Genomic DNA, 18,275 nt, shown 5'->3' with positions numbered 1-18,275 from the left:
TTGCTATTTGAATTTGAATTTTAAAATTTATGTCATGCTTCAAACAGAGAAGTTAGGTTTAAATATAGGCAAAGCAAAACTGTCACACTTCTTAAGGAACTTCCACCATACCTATTAAAACATAAATAAAAGGAAAAATCCCACAATATTTGTTGTACACTAGAAATACTAGATTATAAAAAAATAAATCTACTGTGATATTAGCAAACAGTGAAAAAAATACATCTGTTACTTCATATTTTTTCTACTTGAGAAAAAAGTGTTTATTTCTGACTAATCAAAGTGCAACTGGTCTTTATTACACAATCTACCCCAAAGTGATTAGCTGCAAGATCTAGTGTTAGTAATGTCAAGAAGCAATAACATTTACAAAATATAATAATTATGTTTGAAAAGTCGAAGTCCTGCATATAATTTATCACAGACTGAAGTATTAAATTTATGACGTGCAGAATTGAACTTTGTTGACTGTGAGATGTTTCAAATTGGCAAATGGAAGGGAGATTATCAGATCTTAGTGAAGTTCTGCAAGACAGAAATTTCCCTTTTTGCCATATTAATTCAGTTCAGAATTTACATAATTTTTTACAACTTTTTCCTACTTTTTTTTAGGCCAGGCTACTGGATGAACTATGTAAACCCAAAACTAGATTACAATACCTAGTACATCCTTAGTAGATATGAAAAATCTTATGTTAAACCATGACTGAAGAAATTCTCAAATTTTACCAGACTCGGCAGCTTAGCTGAATTAAAAATAGAGGCACATCTGCTTCATCTTCATTCATATCTTGCTGTCCTCATTACAATGTTATATTGTGTGATTTCATAGAAATTCTCTGGGAAAGAAAAAAAAGGTCCAGACATGCAACTGATTCTCTGTTCTCAGTGATGATTTTTCTTTCGTTCGTTTTTTCTTTGTTTGACTGCAAGTTTGACAGTTACCTGTAAAACAAATATGGTTTTTATTTTCTGGGTAAAATTAGAGCTTTATAGTTTATATACATGAGAAATTACCACACTTTTCTTTTTGCAGCTGGACTGGGTTTTTACATCCCTGTATAGTGGCAGAGGGGAGGGAAATGATTACTGTTACAACATGTCTAAAAATTGCCTATTGACCTCATATTTTGAAAAAATATTGTAATTTTTCTTTTTCAGGTTGATTAGACTATACTCAATTTTTATTTTTATTTTTTTTCTGGTTATGGAAGCACTGTGTAAATTCACAAACTTACATTCATTTATTTTACCTTATATCAAAAATTTGTTTAGTCTGAGATTTTCCAATCCATTAAACCTTTTGGAGTATGTTGTATCAATATTCATACCTCCAAATTAATTGGCCTTTTAAATCTAATTTTTAAGACAACATGCAACAGTGTAGATCTTTTTAACTCTTTCACCTTTACTCAGTGAGAATGCAGATGAAAGGTCGTTCTTTAACCCAAGATGCCTATAGTGGAGGACTGTATATGACACTTGTAGAATTATCTGTTCCTTCAGTTCCTTGCTACTGTTGAAGGTTACTGGTGTCCAAGTGAATATATATACCAGCGCTAGAAACTGTGTATTCATTATAGTCACTCTTGGCACAGACTGTGACTCTTTGAGGTCCTTGCTAAGGGTGATATTCTATAGGAGTGATAATTGTATGATTGGTCTTAGAATGTTTTCATGTTTTTAAAAATGTAAAATTAAAAAAAAAAAAAAAAAAGAAAGAAAAAAAGATAAAGAGAATCATTGCAATTCCATTGATTCCTATGTTCCTATTAGTAGAAGTATTTTGCTCTGCCTAGTATACCTTTCTTTGGGGATACAGGAGACAAGTTATTTTTTATTATAAATTAAGAGATCCAATGATGAATGGTGAAAGCTTCTCCAAATGAGAATACAGTAAGAGTTCTAAGTTTTTTATGCAGAACAATTTCAAGTAAAAATTTTAAGGGGATTTATAGAACAGATTGTGTAGATAGTAAAGGGCAAACTGAGGCTTGAGTTACATTAATTTAATTTTTGCTTGTCCAACTCCGATGGACAGAATGAGACATTTTTTGAGAGGGAAATTTTAAATTATTTTCTAACAGATATACCTGACTTAAAAAGTAGAAAATACAATTGCAATTCTAATAAGTGCAGAATTCTAGAGATATGTGTGTAATAAACATAATTTAAGTATTGATTTATAGTAGAAAAGACTTAATCTAGTGTAGGTCCTTGTAGGAATGCCTTTATCAATTCTAGTTCCCCTTAATTCTTGTAATATAATTTAAAAAGAGTTATAAAATCTACCTGTGATTAATTTTTTTTTTTTTTTTTTTTTTTTTAATCTATGCTTGATGCTCTTTCCTTAGTTAAACATATAACCAGACTTGATTTTTACTAATTTTGGTAGTTAATGAATTTGTCATTTTCCTAATAGCTAATACCAGTGTTGATCTGGAGACAGGTAGGATAGGACATTGCCTAGGAGTTTTATGAACCTTCCTGAAGAGAACAGGTTTTGTGAAGCCTACAGTATGTTAAACAGACTTTTAATTATGTGATTTTAGAATAAATAAGTTTTGTATAGGAATCTCTGGAGTTCCCTGAGCTTAATCCATGATCAAAGCAAGGGTGATTTGAAAGCTAGATCAAGTGACTTGCAAACTTGAAATTTTTGAGGAAGGATATTCCATAGTTACATCTCCAGCACTGCAGCCCTCTCAAGGGGGAGAAGGATTTCCATCTGTCCTCTCCAAATTTGTCTTGGAATAATATCCAACCTTCTCTCTTGTCCTTTATCAGGGCACCTCTAATGATTTATGGCAAGCAAGAAATTAGCAAATTGAATTTATAATGAATTATACATCTGGTTCTATGTAACGTTCATCACTAAACGACAGATAAAGTGACTATGCTGAGGCTACTGATATCACGGAGAGTAGGCTATCTTTCTGAGACAAGAGCATAAAAGTTGGCTATCTTTCTGAGACAAAAGCATACTTAATGAGCATCTTGAAACACCTTCAGATAAGATCTCTGTATGAACTGAAATACTGGATAGGAGATCATCACTTTAAAGAGAAGACCGTGTTTTGTTGTATTTTTATTAATGCAAAATTACCTCACTCTGAGTAAGTACTGGAGTCACAGACTATTCTAAGTTGGAAGGGACCCAAAGAATCATCAAGTCCAACTCCTGGCTTTACACAGGACAACCCAAGATTCAAATAGTGTTTCTAAGTGTATTCTGAACTTCAGCAAGCTTGGTGCCATGACCACTCTCTTGGCACCCTGTTGCTGCCACCAAAGAGCAGAGATCAGCACCTGTCTCTTCACTCCCCTTGTGAGGAAGCTGTAGGACTCCACAGTCTCTTCTTGACTAGGCTGAGCAAACCAAAGTATCTTGGTCTCTCCTCATATGTTTTTCCCTCTAGACCTTTCACCATCTTTGTTGTCCTCTGGATGCTCTCTATTAGTCATTTTCCATGTTTTCATTTCTATTTCCTCCTGCTAATACTTCTTAATACCTAACAGCCTACACTGTCTATAGCATGATTACTTTCTAAACTCCAAGTGCCAGTACATACTTATCATGATGTAATGCTTGAAATGGAGAAGATATAGTCATTGTAAAAATTAAGGTTATGTATACAATAACTCCTTTTGCAGCAGTTGATGGAAAAGTGTGTTAGCTAAAATATTATTTATAGAGTATAGCAATGTAAATAAAAACATGGGAGTTTCAGTTATTCTATGTAATATATTCCCCCCCCCCCCCCCCCCCTTATTTTTAACTATATTTTTCTTGTGTATGGAAAATTGTTTCAACCTAGTGTATAATGAATTCTGAGAATTCTTTGTCATGTGCCATTCTGATCTTGATCTTGACTTAGCATCTGTCAGTTCTTCCAGTTCCTGCAGTTGAGTACTCTCTTCTTAAATCATAGCAGCTGATATCACTGTGTGCCATTTTTTAAAATATAGACCTATAATATTCTGAACTTGATTTGTCTCAGGTCTGGATAGTGTTGCAGTATCTTTGAGCTTGTTTAGTGTGGTGTTCAGTGTAAGCATTTGGACTCCAAACTGTTCATACTGGTTTTCTTTTTGATTCTTCCAACAATCTTCACCACAAAAACCAAAATGGGTAGATCTGCTTCATCTATTTAGGATACAGACATTTTAAAGGAATGGTAGAGTAAGAAAAGGGGAGTTCTGAAGAAATGGTGTTTTAATTTTATTAGAGATAAGTGTTTCCTCTTTGACAGGACTGTAATTAAGATCAGTTTCTTATACGGCATTCCCACAACTGTGGCAATCTGTTCTGATCAATACCTTAGCAAATCATGGCTTCTTTCATCATGGCTCTTCGTGGATGCATCTTCATCTGCAGAGAGAAAATACAGAGACACTGTATATAGTCTGGAACAGCAAGAACTTGAAATTAAAGGCCTGTGATGCATTTCAGAATTTCAGAGGAACATTCAAATGTTGGTTAGTCAATTTTTGTGGTAATTATGGCATTACTGATCCTCAAAATGCAAATTTTCCTGTATGTTTTAATTACTGTGTTTCTCTCTTAAGTTATTATTATTCAATTATTAGCCAAATGTACAATATTTACTTTTTATAAAATGTAACCACATTATGGTATGTGGTTGACTCAGATTGGTGTTGAACAACCCTCTCAAAAGCTTGCCTTAGTACTAAACCTAATCAGCCTCAACTAATATTTTGGAAGAGAGATACATGTATAATGCATCACTCAATGTTGGGCTGGATGACCCAGCAGGTCAGTCTTACACTTCACAGATTTGGAGTAAGTATTTATATCTTTTCTGAAAGCCACGCTTCAAAGCAGAGAACAGTGAGTCAAGTCTTACATATACAATCAGCAGACTGAAAGTAGTGAGCCTCTCTCAAACACTCATATGATTGTCACCATCTCTCCTGACGCTGCAGAGAGAAAAGAAGACACTACTGTAGCTAGGCAGTATAATAATACCTTCTTGCTAATGTGTGAAGAATAGTAATGTACTTTTCTCTCTGCTGGAGCAACTGGTGCTTTCTACCTTCTGAATAACATTGTTCATGAAGTGGGGTCTTCACACTATTACAATTAGGAGATTTTTGCTTTTTTCTACCTGACTGATTGCTTATTTAATAGAAATGCATTTTAAATGGAAAACTATCATGCATCAGGTTTACCCATTGATTCTTTTATTCCCTGAATGTCAGCCGTACTGCTTATTTCATGAGGGTTTGCTTTCTCTTTGAGAGCAATGACTATTCATGCATCAATGTGTTCAAGCTGATTTCATGTTTACTCTACTGAATTACTGTGGGATTCTTCTGAGACAGCACTGATGTATGGGATCCTGGAGAGGGTCTTCTTATGCCAGGTGGGTAACAAAAGTAAAATGCACTTGTTGATAAATAACTATGTTCTATACAGAATTATGGGAACACTATGCAATTTTTCCCTGAATGTCTTTAGCAGATGTATCTCTAATATTCTCAAAGATGCTGAGACTTTAAATAAGGACTTCTTTGTTAGGAAAAAGAGGAGAACACAACTTTAAGCTTGGGAAAAAGCAACAATCAAATGAAAATAGAACTATGTATAAAAATGCCTGTGAGTTCTTACAGTAATTTTGCCAGAAGTTCATCCAGCTCCTTTCCAAGCCTATGCTGAGAACAAGTCTGAAGTGATAATCTGAGTGCATCTTACTATAACCCTTTTTCACTTCAAGTCCAACGTTTTTTTTATGGTTCCGAAGAACTCTGCAACAAAGGCTTATTGCCACCATGGGATATGTTCACCTGGTAGTTCATCTGCATTAAATCACTAGGTAGAGCTGGAAGTACTACAAACGCTTTCACTCAAACTTGACTTTGTCTTTTGTGCCAGTTTTAATAGAAGAGACTTTCCAAGAGGGAGTAAGAAGGAGATGGGACCATGCTTCCTCCATTGTTATAATTCTTTATCTTTCCCAGTGTCTGTGTGATCTAATTAACCCTCGTGACCTCTCTTTTTCAAGGTCCATTCCATTACCCCTCATGAACCCAGTTTATTTATGAATAGACATTTTTATCACATCATACTTCAATTAAATGGACTATTAGATGCTTCAGACAAGGGCACCACTTTTCATACACAGTTGTAGGGAGTTTCCCCTCCAACCCTGGGACTTTTTATTCCAGGGCACACATGAGTGCTGCTGTCTGTGTTCTTAAAAAAGCAGAAGATTTCTGCTCATGATGCATAAATCAATGTAGAATTTATCTTCAATTATTCTGCTGTTTACAGGCCTGTGAATGGGGTTTGATGATTTCCTTACAGCTCTGCATTTAGAAGTCTTCACCAGTCCTATAGGAAATGGTTCTCTCTGTCTGTTTTGGCAAGAGCTTGGTATTATTTATTGGTTCTAAAATTGAATTTCAAACCAGTAGGCTTGTACTGTAATAATGAGGAAATCCAGATCTCTGCTTTCTGATAAACATAATCCCCAGGCCTCAGGTTACTTTCAGAGCACTAAGACCTTCATTACCACTGGGACTCTTTACGCCTCTGATAAATTTTCAGAAGCTAGATTCATCAAAGGATGTGCACATCTACATTAGGACTTACACAAAGGCTGTCTCTGAAGGCTGAAGATATCATTGCACATGTTCTTTGTGCCCACCCCTTGGATAGCATAGTTTTACAGACAGCTAGAAGTCTGTTTCATCTAGTCACAGAATAAGTTTCTTAGTGCCTGTGTGGTGTTGAAACTTAACACTCAGTAATTTATATTTCTTATTGGAATTGAGTGATAGGCTCTAATTCAACTGGTATCTTTAGCACTGACATCAATATATTTTGACAGGAAATAAAACAACAAATCCTATACACTAGAAAAACTAGAACAAATCCTATAAACTTTTATATACATGTATACAAATATTTGTAGGCATTTAGATGTGCATATGGCTGGATACTGCAGGGAGAAGAAAACAGCTACTGCAATTGAGTGGTTACAGTTCTGCTAAACTTTCTTTTTAAAATCTCTTCACATCCTAATTTCAGTAGGAATTTTTGGTGCCCTTGTCATCTAATTTAGAGACATAGCCTTTATTAAGACTTTTTCTATATGAAGCACCCAACTATCTTTGTAAAAAGATATCTCTGCATTAGGATAAATCATACCTTTGTTTGATTTAGTAACCTGTTGTTTAAGGGTATGTTTGGATACAATAGACAGGAGTCTCAGGAGCAGAGGCAAGCAAACTAAGCACTCAGAACAGCACTGAGGGTTATGAGTTTCATTTCACACACACACACACACACACACACACAGGAATCTGCTTTAGATAATCTCAGTAAGCAGCAAGCAGAAACTCCCTAAGCAAGTGCAATATTACTTACTGACCCTTGAGAGATCGGTGAAACACCAAGTAGGAGAAAGAGAAGGAACATGCCTGCAGTAGATTCAATAGATAGTACCAGTAGGGCGTCCCCTGCTTCAAAGTGCAATTTTCTTTCTAATCCAATGCAGCTTCCCTCCTGCTTTTATTCTCTCCAGGGTCTGCAGGGTTTTTTCCACTTGTACACTGTATCTGTGTGATATGCACATGATGCAGAGCCCAACATGTGCTTTCAAAAACAAGTTATTGCAAAAAACTAGCAAGGTGAGCTCCCTACCAAAACAAGATAAGAGGCTCTACACATGACTGCTTCTTTCCTTAAAACTGTCATGTGGACCATAGTTCTAGTCATGTAGCCAACCAGTTATATTCTCTATCAGAATCCTTCATTCCACCTCAAAATCACTTTGGCCAGGACATTTTGGTCCCTGACATACCTGTCTCCAATGGTGAACAAAAACAAGATGTCAAGATTATGAACAGAGCATAATGTAAGAATTATTCCCTGTAAATACCCACATAAAGAAGGTTAATAACATGAGAAATACTTAAACGTCCACAGTAAGCACAGAGAACAGAAAAACAAAGGTTTTTAATGCAGTACAGAGAAGGTGAGGCTGCTACTCTCTATTATTGTCTTGGTAAAATAGTTGCAGTTGAACTTATAAAAAAAAATGCATTTAATTGCACTTATAGGCTGCATTTAAGTATGGGGTTTTTGTTTGTTTGTTTTTGTTTTTGTTTTTCATTTGTCATAGTCTCAGATGTCTTAAGAACTGGCAGTTTAAATTTAAAATATTAAAAATAAAATTTTATAAATCTCTTATTATCTTAAGCCTACAGTAGTGGGATAGTGTTAAGAATGACTGCCTCAAGTTATCCAATGTGTATAAAAAAGAATTTATTATACCTGTCTTTTATGGGAAATTGTACAACTATCCGTTATATGGTGTCTATCTGACAGCAGTGATAAATTGCCATCAAAACGCAGCGTCTGATGTACGGACTCAGATTTGAGTGATCCAAACCCTTATTACAAGTTCTCATAATACTTATATACATTCACAAGTTTCCTTTTTTTTTTTTTTTTTTTTTTTTAGCTTTCTCATCCGTCGTTACAACTTTCCCATTCACCTTTACATGTTAACAGAGTATTCTACAAACACTCCTTAACCATTCATGCAGGCACTTATCCAATCAGAGCTGTGAGCTGTTCCTTCTTCTAGAGGTGTCCTTGGTTCTCATGCTGCTTACCTTGCTCCACAGCTGCTGCTCTGAATGAAGTATCTGAACTTCAACTTCTATTAAACTAGATGAGACAGAAATTTATGGAAACTATTTTGTGAATGTTGAAGATTAGGAAAGAAAGAAAATATCAGTGACATCACATTTTTTCTAAGTATCTATGAACATGGGCAAAGTTCTCATTTGCATCAGAGAAAAGCTGGAAGAGTATCAATAAGTGCTAAGGGCCATAAAAAAAAAAAAAAAAAAAAGAAAAAAAGGAAGAAAGAAGAAAAACCTCCTGCCAGCCTGAAAGAAAGGGTGATGCACTTTAAATGATCACTTTAAATAGGTTATTCATTTTTAGAGTTTCTTATGACAGAAAAAGAATGATATGCGTAACTGAATGGATTATTTATTCCTTTTATGCAATTTCACATAGTGAGCTGAAATGTTTCTGTTGTGAAACTGAACTCCATTCCCCATAGGTAACCTTTGTTGATACAGAGTAGTGTTGACTCATCCTCAGGTAGAATCCTAGAATCATAGATTCACAAGGTTGGAAAGGACCTATAAGATCATCTAGTCCAACCACCAATCTGAGCCACCTGTTTTGAATTTTGAGTTTGCAGATTTGGAGGTCTAGTGACATTTTTGATTGTCAGGGTTTGATTGATTTAGCAAAAGAAACACTGAATGTTTATGGGTTGTGTTGCATGAGTTTTCAAAGCTAAGTGATGAGACACGCATTGCTTTCCTGCTATTGCTGTAAGTGTCTATCTTGAGCAAGTGCCTGGTTAATGCATGGATTTATAGGTATGTAGTTTTTTTTTGTAGGCAAAGAATATGACAGTCAAATCCAGCTATCAACTGAATTATGTAATTAGCAACTTAATCCTTTCAAACACTGCGTAAAGACTGCTACTACTACATCTGAAAAATCGTATGGATTATCATTTTTATAATTCTACACATCACATCCTCTTTGTGCCTAGCTTTCCAGTAAAAAGTTCTCTTTGTCCATAAAGAACATTCTACAAAGTATTTACGCCAATCCAGAACCAATCTCTGTGGAAGCCCTTAAAGTTTTGTATTTTTCCATAAGAAAGTAGAGAATTTGATTACAGTGTTTCTGATTAACCAGTATCATGTTTGCTTACACAGTTGGTAGGTACTCTGCCTTAATTTCTGTCTCAGTCCTCATATCTACTTAATAAGCTTCTATTGTTTCTTTGTAACGAGTCCAATAGCTTTTTTAGTTTATAATCCACCACCTCCTCAAAATCTCCTCTCCCACCTGTACTCTGAAAACTTCTTGGGATGCAAACAATAACATTATTAAAGCTGTGAAATTCAGTGAGCAGTTTGTTTTCATTTTATTTCTTTACAGGATAAAGTTTTATCTTTTGCTATTTTAAATTGTTGTTAAAACTTGAATCCTATATTTTTATTCACAACATTTTTGCCAGGTTTTTGTATACATTAAAATTGCCTTCCCTCCATACAGATCATCTCCTTAAACAACAACCTTTTACTGTGTTTAATAGTTATTATTTCTAAAGAGTCAAGAGGCTAGGGGAAAACACAGTCTTACAGCTAAGTGAATTTCAAATCTTCTGTTCTCTAAGGGATTCCAGTCTTCATTCAGTGTTTTTTCATCCTATCACACATTTTAATAAATAAATAAATAAATAAATAAATAAATAAATAAATTTTGGTGTTTTTTTTTTTTTTTTTAAGAAAATGCATCTCTGGCTGCTAGAATCTGTAGTTTAGTCAGATTAGGCTTCGGGTATCATTGGAGAAAGCAGCAAAAAAATTTGTTAAATAACAGTTTCAAACAAGAGCTTCAACTGAAAGTTAACTTCTTTAAATGGCTTTTGTGGAAAAGTCCTTTTCCATTCTACTTTCCGGCTAAAAGAATCGATTTCTCTCTTGATCTTTGGTGAACACTCTCCCTCAGAATTGCTGGAGGTGATTCAGTGTGAAAAAATACACAGGAAAGGACATTTTTTTGTAGAAATAAATGCCCTGTCTTGGCTCTGAACTTATTCCTACATCCTACCAATGGTGTCAAGTGGTACAAAATTGTTGGGGAACATTTGCAGATGCATGCACAAACATAAATGTTAAAGATAGCTTTCAGTATTAGGGGTTTGATTCAAGGCTCTTGTACTGGTTTATCAAATATTTTCACAAGTACCCTCATATTCATTCTTTACTGGATAGTCTTGAACTTTATCTTCAGCTTAAGCAATGCTTTGGACAAAAACTCCTTTCATTGCTTTCTGTCTACAGAATCATTTGGATTTATTTATTTTTTTTTTTTCCTCACACAGTTAATTTCTCTTCTGAAAACCTTAATTAAAAAAATTCTCTGTCTGCTGTCAAATTGTTCCAAGTGGGACTGCTTTCTGCCAGGAGGCTTTCTTGGCTTCCATCTTGCTCCATTTTGTGTGCTCTCTGTAGATCTGGATTTAGCAGTAATACATTTCTGCCTGGGACTGTCTAGACAGAATATGCACATATAGGCTACCAGGCACTTAAATGGTAGAAATCTTTAGGATCTTTCGATGCACAGCAGCCCCAGTGCTGCTGCTGAGCAGTAATTCCACCCAGATGTCCCAGATAGTTTGAACAAATGATTGAATCCTACCCTGAAAATTCTTTCAAGTGGAGAAAATATGCTAAGTCCAGAAAAATCTGGACACAAGTAACTACCTGGAATGAAACAATGAGGTATACAGAAATGTTTTGTCTTGTTCCTGATTCTATTATAGTGACTGGAATTTTATCTATTTTATCTATACTCCAGCAGTGTTTCTGAAATAAGTGTACAGTTTTCAAAACTTCAGGTGGAAAAATCAGTGTGATGGAAACTATTGCCTCAGTAATAATGAACCTCTTGTTTCATTACTGAAATTGAACTGAAATTACTGTTTTCTGAGATTAAAAATATATGAGAAATTAGTATTTATGTGGCAAATCATATATGGGTAAGCCTTGAGTTTATGGACAGATTTTCTTCTCATGGAGAAATCTGTCATAGGAGTTCCTGACTCTGGCACCATTTTCTCCAATGATCTGTCACCACTGTACATAGTACTATACTATGAGTTGGCTTGTTAAAGAGGTGGATATGTCCCTTCGGGGGTTTGATTATATTTTTTTTAACAGTACACAGGTTTATGATTCATCAGTACAACTAAGAAGATAGGTTAGAGAGCAGGTAGGTCAGCTTTTAAACTAGCTATGGTAACAATTTTTTTTTATATAAAATCATACCTCGAGGGTACTACTTGTCTATTCCAGAGTTTAATCCACTTTTTTTGAGAGTAAATTTATTTGAAGGCATGTGACTTTCAATTAATTCCACAGGGGAGAGCCTACCTAATAATTAATTGTAATGCAAGTTTTACATAGAAAATATTGACTCACTTGGGGTGATTTTGTGGAAAATGAACTATGGCATGCATGAAATAACAGTTGGCCTACAGTGTGGTACGGAAAACAAAAAACTGAAAATTTTTGAGCAGATTTCCCAATTCTTGATGTCTAAAACATATTTTTTAAATGTGTTTATATATATACATATATTCATTTTTATGAGAAAAGTTGAGGGAACTGGGCTTGTATAGATTGGAGAAGAGAAGGCTCCAGGGAGACCTCATTGTGGCCTTCCAGTATTTGAAGGGAGAATAAAAACAGGAGGGGTATGACTGTTTATGAGAATGGGTGGTGATGGGTCAAGGGGGAATAGATCTAAACTAAGGAGAGGTTTAGGTTAAATATTAGGATATTTTTCACACAGAGGGTGGTGACACACTGAAACAGGTTGCCCAAGGGTGTTGTGGATGCTCCATCCTGGGAGGTAGTCAAAGCAAGGCTGGATGTGGCTCTGGGTGGTAGCGGAGTTGAAACTAGATACTCATTATGGTCCTTTTGAACCCAGGACATTCTTTGGTTCTATGATTTTTTGCTTTTTTAACATTGTTCTTGAATGATTCCAGAGTTTTTTTCCAGCGTGTGTATTCACATGTCCAGTATCCAACATTCATTTTTGAAGTCAAAATCTAAGGATTTATTCTTTTCTCCTTCTCTCCCCCTTCCAAAATCTTAGTCCATTACAAATTGCACAGCTTGGCATAGAAGCAGTGACCAGTATGCAAGCATATAATTTAAATATTTAATTTTAATATGCAATATAATTTAAATATTAGTGTTTTGTTTTTTGTTTTTTGTTTTTTGTTTTTTTTTTTTTTTAAATACACTGTTTTGGCAACCAGACAGACAGAATCACATTGCAGAAACATGGATTCAAATATTACATGGGCTAAGCAAAGGGAATTAAGCAAACATTTTCACTGCATCTTTCCCAACATTTCTTATTCTAGCTCTTGATAGGAGAGGAAATACAGTTTTTGCAGGATTGTTTGTTTGTTTGTTTGTTTTTTCCCCAGGTTTTTAAAACATTGTTTCTTATGATTCACTCAATCTAGGGATGTTAAGAGAAACTGCGATTTTTGTTAATCTTCTGAAGGAGCTATGGAGGGTCTGACTGAATCTTTCCTTAGGTACATGTCTCTCAGTCAAAAGAACATAGTGCTTATTAGGTGAGGTGGCCATTTGAATAGCATTCAAAACATTTTCCAGATTAAACTCAGAATTTCACCTTAGAATGTAATAATGTACAGAAAAAAATGTTTGATTACTGCTTCTGATAGGAGAGGTACACTGTATGTATAGCCAAGATGCAGAATATGACACTTCTTACTCTTATTACTTTTCACACGATTGGTGATTGCCCAGCTCTGTAATTTTTCTAGATCTCTTTGCAAGGCCTCTCCATCCTCAAGGGAGTCTTACTGCAGCTGCAGTCCTCCAAATTGGGGCACATGGTGTGCTAGAGCCTATCACCAATGTTGAAGACAGAGGCAAAGAAGGCACTAAATGTCTTGACTATGTTCCAGTTTTTAAGATGACCATTCTCATCAAGTAGTGAATCCATCTTCTCTTTGCTCCTCCTTTTGTTGTTAATGTGCGTATGGGAACTGTTGTTGAGTCATGGCCTGAACCACTGATTGATCAGCAGAGGAAAGGACTGAGTCCGCTGTAGGAGCACAGGTGAAGGCAATTCACCTGCGTGACTGGAAGGGGTGGAGCCTGGCTCCATCTCTCCTAGACCCCCATTTAAAGGCTGACTGCCCCTGAGAAAGGATCTCCTTTCTGGAGATCCCTTCTCTGTGGAGTCTTTCCTGTGAATCTAGATTTTCAGATGCAGGTGAGCGTTCCTTCACTGTTTCTTTTCCTGTTTTCACTAGGGTAATCTTTCTAGCTGTAGCACCAACTGTAACAATGTATTTAAAAAAAACAACCACCACCACCTTTTTTATGAGCCAACACTGTATTGGCTATTCTCTATAATCATTCTATTTTTCTCTTTTAGTACTAGAGCATAGAACCATAGAATGGTTTGGATTGGAAGGGACTTTAAAAATCAAGTTTAAACACCTTATCATAGGCAGGAACTCGTTTTACCAGACCAGATTTCCCAGAGCCTCGTCTGGTCTAGTCTTAAACACTTTGAAGGATGCAGTAATCTATTCTGGTATTTCACTACTCATGTTGTGAAGAATTTCTTCTTTAAATCTAATCTAGATGTACCCTTTTTCATTTCAAAATTGCTCTCCCCTATCCTCTCTCTGCAATTTCTGATACAGATTTTTTTTTTCTGTCTTTCCTGTAGGCCCCCTTAAGTATTAGAAGATTTTTCTGGAGCTTTATCTTCTCTAGGCTAAACAATCCTGTCCTTCTCAGTCTTTCTTCATAGGAGAGGTGCTTCAGCCCTCTGATCATCATTTTCAGCCCTCCTCTGGACCTGCTGCAATAGGTCCAGGTCCTTCTTATGTTGGGGCCCCCAGAGCTGAATACAGTACAGCTGATGATGTTCCACAAGAGCAGAGAAGAGTATAGGAATCACCTCCTTCAATCTCCCAGCTACAAGTATGTAAGAGTCTAACATTTGAGAAAACTTAGCATCCCGCTTTTAGAATGAAACAGCCTTGAAATAGTATGAACCTATGTACTTGAGTGGGGATGGAATATCTTCAAACTTTCTAAAGTGATGCCTCTGTGCATTTCTTATCGAGATTTTCAGAAGGGTTCTAGAAGTTAACCCACATTATGGTATTTTTGAGGTCTGATTTAAAAAAACACTGAGTACAGCTGTGGCTGCTGGAGGTTGCATTGAATCTTTTGTGGTATTTTACTTTGTTTTTGCACAGACTTGACTTCCAGTCAGAGCGATGAAAGATCAGGTCTCAGGACATATCAAATAATGAAGGAGAATATCTATGTCCTGTGCTTTGCTAGCTTGATAGACTCAGGTTCAAATTTATCATGCTTTCAAGAACTGTCGTTGTTTCTCTTTAGGACATTTCACTATCTGGTGTGTAAACACACTGAGACCAAGCACAGAAGTCTTAATTATTTTTCATATTCAGAAAGTCAAGTCACAGAACAATGCAGTTTTCTTCTGAGCAACTGATTTTTGTTGACACTGTCGGGATGCTTTTGAGCTCTTCTCACTTTCTCTTGGAATGAATCCAGATAGCTTTATAAGTTATAGATGTCATATATCATTGCAGTGCTGTTTTTTTTTTTTTTTTAAAGACTTATGAACTGTAAGCTCCAACTTCATTTACCCTGGTCAGCCAGTCTTTAGTTCTGTTTGATTTTTTTTAACCAAATACCAATTTATGTGGTAATTCATGGTTGCTTACTAAAACAGCAGGCAGCACAGAACCGCTAAATTTCTGGACTACTTTTAGTCTACTTTGACCCCTTTGAAGCACTGTAATACACTGTACATTGTTCTTTAAATAAGGAAGGACATTTGCCTTGTTATCAAGTGCACTTGTTACTTTTCAAACTGGAGGAAATCTAAGAGCAAGTTGAGTCTCCCAAGGTTCTGTGCTTTTCCAAGGGCGTTGATTCTGTATGTTCACTCAGGCAGTCTTGAAGAAAAGCTATAAGCTATCTGATTACTTCTGTTGTTCAGTCATATACTTACCTCCTCACTTCATACTCAAACTTTCATAAAACAACAAATGTGAAAATGCAGTAAAACCATCTCCTAAATGTTACCACCAAAGGCATGCGTAACAGAACAGGTAATTCCAAATATATTAACAACATAAATATTTAAACTTATAAACTTATCTAAACTTATAAACAATGTAATTTCAAACTTACTTACGTTCTGTGCAAGTGTGATAGACTTCTCTTCCAAGAGGTTTAAAGGCAATGCTATGGTGTGAATGTGGAGTATATACTGCTATATGCTGATTGTCACTGAGACAGCAGGGTGGGTTTTAAACTGAAGGATTTGGAGTGTAGAATACAAAATAAAATTTTCATGCCATTGCAATCAATTGTGGATTGTGCTAGGCCAATTGGAACTTCAACAAATGCTCTTTAGCTGCCTTCCGTGATGTGAGTCATAAAGCCAGTCCAGTCAACAGTGACTATAGCTATGAGGAATCCTTTTGCATCCCCGTATGGATACACAGTCCATTCTGTTTTCTTTAAGTGCCTGTACACCAATGTATGGAGCATAGGAAATAAACAGGAAGAACCAGAGACCTGAAAGGGGCCAACAGGAAAGCTGGGGAGGGACAACAGGGATGAGAGGAAATGGTTTTAAACTGGAAGAGGGTAGATTTAGACTAGATATTAGGAAGAAATTCTTTCCTGTGAGGGTGGTGGAAGAGGTTTCCCAGTGAGATTGTGAATGCTCCCTCCTTCACCCCCCCCAGAAGCATTCAAGGCCTGGCTGGATATGGCTTTGAGCTACCTGGTCTAGAGGGAGATGTTCCTGCCTATAGCAGGGAGGCTGGAACTAGATGATCTTAACAGTCCCTTCCAACTCAAACTATTCTATGATCTCTGTGCAGTCAAAGATGTTGTCAGACAGCTTGCATGACCAGAGTGCTATCATAGATGGTTATGCGTTCTTTAGGAAAGACAGACCAGCGAGGCAGGGTGATGGACTTGTTCTTTATGTGAGAGAACAACTGAAACTTATTGAGCTCTGCCGAGGGCTAAATATAAAATGAGTAGAGAGTTTGTGAGTGAGAAGTAAGGGTGACACTACTGTGGGTGTTTACTACAGGCCACCTGATCAACTGAGGCAACTTTCAGCTGTTGCAGACAGCTGAAAGTAGCCTCGTGATCCGAGGCACTCATTCTTGTGGACTCTTGTTGGAAAAAACAGCACTCTTAGGCACTCACAATCCAAGAGGTATCTGCAATGCATTGAGGGTAACTTTCTGATGCCAGTGGCGGAGGAGCCAGTGAGGAGAGTTGTGTTGCTGAACTTTGTTCTTACTAACAAGTAAGGGCTGGTTGGGGATGTGAAACCTGTTTAAGTCAGCTGTCCTAACACTGTTCCCTCCTAGCTGCTTAAGGCCTTTTCTGAGAGTGGCCTTGGCTTTGTACAATACTGTGTAGCAGAAATTGTAAATATTGGTATGTTATCAACTTTATTTATCTCCTACAACCAAAACCAGATGTCATACCAGACACTCTGAAGAAAACAATCCAATTCCAGCTGAAACTAAGACATGAAGAAAGGCTGAGAGAGCTGAGACTATTCAGCCTGGAGAAGGTAAGACTGAGAGGAGATCTCATAGCTGAAGAGAAGGTGTCAAAATAGTGGGGCCTGTCTTTTTTTCAGTGCCGTGCAGCAACAAGACAAGGGGAAACAGGTAAAAATCTCAAATGGAAGTTCCATACAAATATGGGGAAGAACTTCTCTACTGTGAGACTTACAGAGCACTGGAACAGGCTGCCCAGAGAGGTCATGGAGTCTCCTTCTCTGGAGGAATTCAAGACCTACTTGGATGCTTTCCTGTGCAACCTGCTGTAGAGAACCTACTAAAGCAGGAGAGTTAGACTTGATGATCCCCAGAGGTCTCTTCAACCCCTATGAATCTGTGATTCTGTGATGTTTACATCCCTTATTTAAAATTCTTCATTCTCTCTGATCTTTTCATAAATGAAGGAACTTGACTTCCTTGGACTGCAGATGTGATTACAAAGAATAGTTATGAAACCTGAACTAACAGAATAACAGAAATAGTGTTATAGAAAATTAATTATATACTAGGCTATAGAATGTATTGAACGTATAACCAGGAAAGAAAACTAAGCCAGCCAGTGTAAAATGTTGGAGCCAGTGAGGTGGTATTTACATTAGTATAAAAATGAATACAGTCTAATGGATAGTACTCTGGATTTCATTTTCTAACACTGAGAATACCTGTTTTTCATCACTCGTAGTAGATTAGATTTTATGCCAGTCCTAAGTTTTTGCACTAACTGTCCTTTTCCCTAACTAGTCTGTCATTTTGTTCATATAGTTTATAAAGTTTTGTTTTTTTGGTGATATGTATATAAGAAGAAAAGTATTGAAGAATGTGTTTTTTATGAATTATCAGTGTTGACCTTTGTAGAGTACGGAACTTCTAGTCTTGATTTCTTTTTCCATTTTTCTTGCCTTGAGTTCTATCAACTAAAATTAAATATGGCTCCTCTGTTTCTTCTTAATTCTCTGACGGTCTGCAAGTTAACATCTTTCCTGCCTCCAGCAGTACATT

General features: G+C 36.3%; 1 protein-coding gene across 1 annotated transcript in view; it reads left to right on the top strand.

Annotated features, from left to right (window-relative positions):
• Positions 1-18,275, top strand: part of ANO2 (anoctamin 2) — a 196,664-nt gene that overhangs the window by 55,179 nt on the left and 123,210 nt on the right. The window lies entirely within an intron of this gene.

This window comes from Phasianus colchicus, chromosome 1, assembly GCF_987193195.1.
Source record: "Phasianus colchicus chromosome 1, bPhaCol1.hap1.1, whole genome shotgun sequence".
NCBI classification, from domain to species: Eukaryota; Metazoa; Chordata; class Aves; order Galliformes; family Phasianidae; genus Phasianus; species Phasianus colchicus.
This window is presented reverse-complemented; position numbering and strand designations above follow the sequence as displayed.